Here is a 6,400-nt window from a genome sequence, read left to right on the forward strand (position 1 = left end):
GTCATTTGCCATAAAAATCACTACTGGTGTGGCTGGAATACCTTCCGTTGAAGGGAGGGTATGGAAACAGCAACAAAAGCTAGAGAAACTTCAAGGGATAAATCTATACCCCTGACAGTGCTCTGGCACTCTTCCTCCGATTTCATCTAAGAGGTTGAGGAACAATTTCTTGGCAAGAGAAGAGCCGTGGAACGGCCTGTTCAGCCAAACCGAGAGGCTGCCATCGCATGCTGCTGGACGTCGTGGCAGGCGGGGGGTGTGAGAAGGGCGCTCCGGGAGGAGGTGGCGCTCCCCTTCCTCTCGCAAAGCAGAGACCTCTGGAAGAGCAGCTGGGAAACCCAAATTGGCTGTCACGGTGTCTCAGCCGTCTATACGTAAGAAGTGGTTTGACTAATTCTTGCACCGTTTTCTCCATAGTGGTGAAGCCGTCTCCCATCGCAGCCACGCTGGACGTGGAGGAGCTTGCCGGCTGCTCCAGGGCTGTGCTGAAAGGAGTGGAGGTGGCACGGGGTGAAGCTGGCAGCAGAAGCAAGGTAGGATGCTGGCAGTAACCTGGCTCCCTGAGCAGTGCTCGCACCGTTATGGAGCTGGACAGAATGACTAGATAGCTGCCAGCACGCTTTCATTAGCGTTTAATAAGATGCTCGCTCAGCCATTAAGGGTGGATCCAGCTTTGTGACTTCTGTGTGGCAGATTTAAGCAATGCCAACTGGCAGAGGACTGCTGCAGGGACAGTCTCGGATTTGCAGAACAGACTTCTGTCAGCAAGTGTATCGTGACCCTGCTGCCTTTTGCAGTCTGGGATTTTTTCTTGCCTGTCAGCGCAAGCCTTAATAATACTCCTAGCTCTAAACTGATTCCTTCATTTCCCTGGGACTGGTTCAAACCTCGGTGTATTTAAGAGGACTACTAGGAGATGCTCAGGGTGCCAGGTCTGGAAGATTTAGAGAAGTCACACATTCTTTGGGGGTGTTCTTTCATCTAGAAGTTTATTTCTGTTCCTATGTCCTGGTTCCTCTCCTTTTTGCTATTCCAAACTGTAGAGGAAGAGCCGTTGAATTACTAAGTATTTTGCACCTCGTGTGGAACAGGCTTCTGAGATTAAAAAAAATAAAAGTTATCAAACATCTTCTATTTGATTTTAGAAAAATAATCCAGCAGGCTGTCCTCCAGTCAAATTCCCCCTTCAGCCAACAAGCATCCAGCTGGAAAAGAGCACGTGGGGACTTTGCTTTGTGGTTCCAGCCTGCCCATATGGCCTCTCCATGTGGCAACCCTGGCACACGTCGCTTCGCACTGTGAATTTATTACGTTGTCAAGAGTCAGTACGCCTGCTTGTAGGAATTGTGTCACAGGGAAACAAAACCCGTCTGCATTCAGCCATCAGCATCCTTAGGAGCTGCCCAGCCAGTCCCCAGCAGCAGAGAGGGGGCCGTCAGGCAGGGAGCTGCCCGGCAGCTTTGTTCTTCTGGATAGCAGCATTTGAGGTAACACCTGATCTTTATTTTCCAACTTTTTTTGTAACTATGGAGACCAGGAGCTTCGCAGAGAGCAAAGCAGAAGCTCTCGAGGTACAGCTGGAACCGGCTCTGGTTTTTTTCCCTCCCTTGCCCCCATTTAAACTCTTCCAGCTTTCTGGAAAATTGGGAAAAGGAAACAGAGTAGCATCTGCAGAATATTTTACTTCAGAGACATTAAAATTCGGTGGCAAAACATGAATGGATCTGCATTTGAAAACAAAGGGTACCTTTCAAAATAACCGTCATGCACATGTGAATCCGTGAGCTGTTGGGCAGGGATAGCATCTACACCACCCAGCTCTCTGTGGCTGAACGCGGCCGTGACGGCATTCCAGCATGCCAAACCCTGTCCAACGGCAAGAGCTCTAGATGGCCAAAGGCAGGAAGCCCGTACGAGGCACTGCTGCTGCTAAGGACTCGTTCATCTGGAGCCCAGCCCTTTGCCATAGGCATTGCAGGCGGTCCTTTGGTGGTGCATAAAAACCAGAGGGTGCAAGTCAGTTTTAGAGGTGTTGGTTACGCCACCTTGTTTGTGGGGACGATCCTTGGCTAGCCGGGGGTTGGGACGGGTGAGCTTCTGTTGGTTCTTTGCTGTGGAGATATTCGCAAAGATGCTCTGGGGAAAATCAGTTTGCCTCACTGAAACTCCATTAATTTGTGAGGCAATGAGTTTTCACGTAGCTGGAGACACAAATAACGAGTGGGATGAATATGGATGACTTTGTACAGGGGTGGTTGTCCAAAAAGGAAAGAAAAAAGTTATTTGGAAATGATCATAATGATCATCAGTGCCCCTGCAGTGTTACAGCTCTGTGGGATTTCAGCCCACCCAACGCTCATCAGGTTTTGAAAACTGTTGCGTGTGAAGCTTTAGCAGCTATGGGAGAATTGTTTTCTTTTCTCTCTGTTTTACAGAACACTGAATTTCCTGATGGCACAATAAATACGCCTGAAATAGCTGACTAATTCAGTGTAGCAGTAGTGCTAGTGACATAGAACGTAAGTTAATAAACGACAACTGCTTAGACTGAAGCCGTGCTTACTCTGCAAGCACCCTAAGTGCAGAGGGAGAGTTTTGGCACCCTCTCCTGCAAAGCCACAGACCCCTGGCTGTACTCTCGCCCACAGGGCAGGACAGGGCACCCCTTCACAAATCACTGTGTGCCCCAAACGCCTTGGCTTCTGAGCAGCCTTGTGTCTCCTTTTGCTTTGGCTAGCACTGTACTTCACTATAACAGAGACCGGCTCAGTCCGTGCGCTCCTACAACGTGGTGCAGCCTTCACTGGGGAGCTGAGGGCAAACCAGGTCTATCGAACACGCAGCCCACTAACAGAGCTCGCGGGCAGCATTGGCATCGTGTGCTGAGAAGGATGAGACTGGAAATTAGTGGATTTAATGGGTTTCTTTAAGCCTGGCCCTGAGTTAGCCGAGGAAATCAGCAGCCTGACTTCCTGCCTGCTTTTGGATACGCAGGAGATGTTGATAGAGAGAGAAAAGGCAGCTGGGTTCCTCAGATTGCTGGAAGGAAGCCCATTTTGCTCCAGAGCGCTCATCTTTATTATTATTATTATTATTATTATTATTATTATATTGTGCGAGTGTGTGTGTGTAGGAGGAGCAGAGGGAGCAGTCCTGCCCAGAGCACGTGCCCCCTCCTGCCTTCAGCACGCGTGGCTTCTGTGCCTTTCTCCGGGTTTGAGGCTCAGAAATTCTTGGGCTCGTGCTGCTCTGGAGTAGAGGCCGTTTTCCCCAGGCTTACCATGTCTGATCCTCACCTGCTGTGCGTGGGACGGCTGCTGGTGCCCTCCTCCTCCCGTACGCATGCAGTCCCAGCCTGGTTTGTGCCTTGATGTGTCACAACAAGCTGCGCATGCAGCTTGGATGTTGAAAAGTAGCAAACGAGCTGATAAAATACGCGCCCAATATAAATTCATGAGCAAGGTAATGCAGCGGGATCATTCCAGCACAAGGGTTATTTTCGACTTGCCTTTTTAATCCGAAATATTCAGGACAGTTTGAGAGTTTTGGCGTGTAATAGATCCTGACCTGCTTTCCACCAAATTGCGGCCCTGGCTCAGTAATGTATTGCCGCCTGGAACTGGGTCAAAGCAAATCCACGTGCGTTACATAACCCGAATTGGTTTATTCAAAGGGAAGGGGATACGATACCTTAAGCCCTTTAAATAAGGGATAAGTGCAGTACCAGGAATTTGTTGATATTATTTGAAGCTACATCTCAAAATGCATTTCCAGGTGCGGTGGTTAAAGCCGAGGCTGTTTGGTGGCATCCCTTGCTCCCACGTGGCTGGGAGCTGTAAGTGACGGGGCTGCCAGCAGGCCGGTGCCCCTTGGACACCGCAGCAGTCGGATGCTCTCGCCATGAGCTCGGCGGATGTTCTGGGATGAGTGGGGAGAGCTTTTCCTCACAGCCAGAAAAGGATGCAAATAATTGATTTGGCAGACTGAACAGAAATAGCTGCGGTTTGAAGGCTAGGCTATCCGACGCTGTTTATGAAATAGAGCCAAGAGTGCCCCAAATAACTGCTTTTATCAGTATTACTCACTAGCACGGGGAATAGTCTATGGTTTTTTTATTTTAACAGCGGGAAGTTCCCTCTAGCCCCCACGAAATGGTCGATAGGCTGTAAAATGGCCATAAACGAGCTGCACAAGCTGCTGGTGCGGTGCCAGGGCCTGCATGTCTTTGGCTCCCTCCAGGAAGGTGCCGTTCAGCCGGGCGGATTTGGTGACCCAGCTGCAGCACCAGCCCCGTGCCGCTGTCCCCCGAGGGTTCGTGCACCTGCCGCGGGACGGGGCTACCCCTGTGCCCCCCCCGCACCTCCAGTCGCAGCCTCTCAGCATTTCCTGGGGGAGTATTTTTCAGTGTCTCCGTTGCAAGGGTTTTCTTACTGCACCGTGCCGGTTTTAGAGCCCCGGGTGCAGCCTAAAGAGGTGTAAATGCTGGCCTCAGTGACTGGCAGCTGTGCCTCGTGCTTTTGGGGCAGTTTTGTTGAAATCAGCAAGGCGCAGGGTGGCAGGACGCCCACTTGAGGGGAGGGCTTTTGTGTGTATGCACATAGCCAAGGGTACCAAGAGATGCTCTGCGATATTGCGTGCGGGGCCTGGTGCCACCAGGCTTGTGGGTGTTAGCTCCAGGGTGAAGGAGCTGGAGAAGGTGACCGAGGAAATGCTCAGCACGCTCCAGATCATTCACGTAACGGGCTTGGTTAAGAAACGTTAGTACTGCAGGACAGAAAGCTGGAGTATGACACAGGACACGGAATATTAATGGTGTCAGTTGGAATACCACATAATAGACACGTAACGTCGGTGTAATTACCTACGCTACTAATTTAATTAGTATACATCTAGAAGAAGACATCCGTTGGCGTTTGACTACACCTAAACTTTGCGTTGCTTGCTCACAAATAGGTACCGGGAAAAAGAAATCAAGTCCACTTAGGGAATGTCTGAAAAATTAAAAAAAAATATTTTGAAATTATTTTTTTTCCTTCCTCTGCATAGGCCCAGATAAATGTAAACATTGGAACCTTACGATTCTCATTTTGCACGAATAATTTATTTGCAGGATAGCTGATGGTATCGGTACCCGCAGGACATACCTGAATCGATCAGCAGCTGCATCACTTTCTCTGGAGAGGAAAAGTAAGTGAATTTGTGCTTCATTTGGGGTTTCAGCGTGCTCTAAACTATCGCTGGCGGTTGTTGACACTTGTAAATATTCATGTAACACATGGAATGTTTTAACTTCAGCATGTCTGGTGATTTTGTAACCTTTTCATTAGAAAAAATTGTGACTGGTTCAGAGTCTGCTGAACTAGCGAAGGCATTAGTGCTCTGATAAAAAATTAATCCATAATTCTGAGATACACTCACAGAACATGTACTTCTTGTTAGCTGCCAATAATCTAATCTAATATACGCTGTATACCCCTAAAAGGGTTGCTTTCTTGCACTGTTTATAGCCCATATTCACTCTTTTCATGGATTTTGAGTTAAATTTCAACTTCAAAATTATTTATTAAAAGGCTATTTTAAGAGATTATCTCCCTTAAAAAAATCTCCAAAAGTATTTTCTTTTCATTTTTGTCTTAGCCTTTTGCAGCATGATTTTAAAGCACTTAAGCCATTATGAAAGATAACATGCTCTTTATGAGGGTTAAAGATAGCTTATTGCAGATTACTGTAAATGAAATGAGAGTAAACAGAATCCGAGGAAAGCCTGTTCCTGAACTAAGGCTTTCTACACACATTTTGCAGCAATTAACTTAAACCAGAGTGATTAAAGTGGTCAGTTTCTATGTGCAAGCAAGGCCTTACAAAAATGACCGCTGACCGTTTTATTTTGGATGAGGATTTATGAACCCATCAGCATTGAACGGCAAGGCAAAGCCCAACGACGCTGTGTCATGTAATCCCAGGTAATCTGAACAGCAGCCAAAATGCCTGTGCTCAGTCACTTTGGAGCAGCTCTTGGCTTGTGGAGGTGGGTACCGCGGGATGAGGTCTGTGAGGTCCTGGTGCCCCGCCAGGTGCTCCTCATCCTTCTCAAAGCCTGAAGCAGTAAGTACATCTTTCCTGAGAGAAGTTTAAGTGCAGATATTTTACAGAAAAAGGAAAAGAAAAAAAAAAAGAAAAAGGAAGATTAAAAAAATGAAAAGGAAAAGAAGAAAAAAGGAAAAGGAAAAGAAAAGAAAAAGAAAAAGAAAAGGAAAAGAAAGGAAAAGGAAAAGGGAAAGAAAGAAAAAGAAAGAAAAGGAAAAGGGAAAGAAAAAGAAAAAGGAAAAGAAAATAAAAAGAAAAGGAAAAGAAAAAGGAAAAGAAGGAAAAGGAAAAGAAAAAGGAAAAGAAGGAAAAG

Source organism: Oxyura jamaicensis, chromosome 9, assembly GCF_011077185.1.
Source record: "Oxyura jamaicensis isolate SHBP4307 breed ruddy duck chromosome 9, BPBGC_Ojam_1.0, whole genome shotgun sequence".
NCBI lineage: Eukaryota > Metazoa > Chordata > Aves > Anseriformes > Anatidae > Oxyura > Oxyura jamaicensis.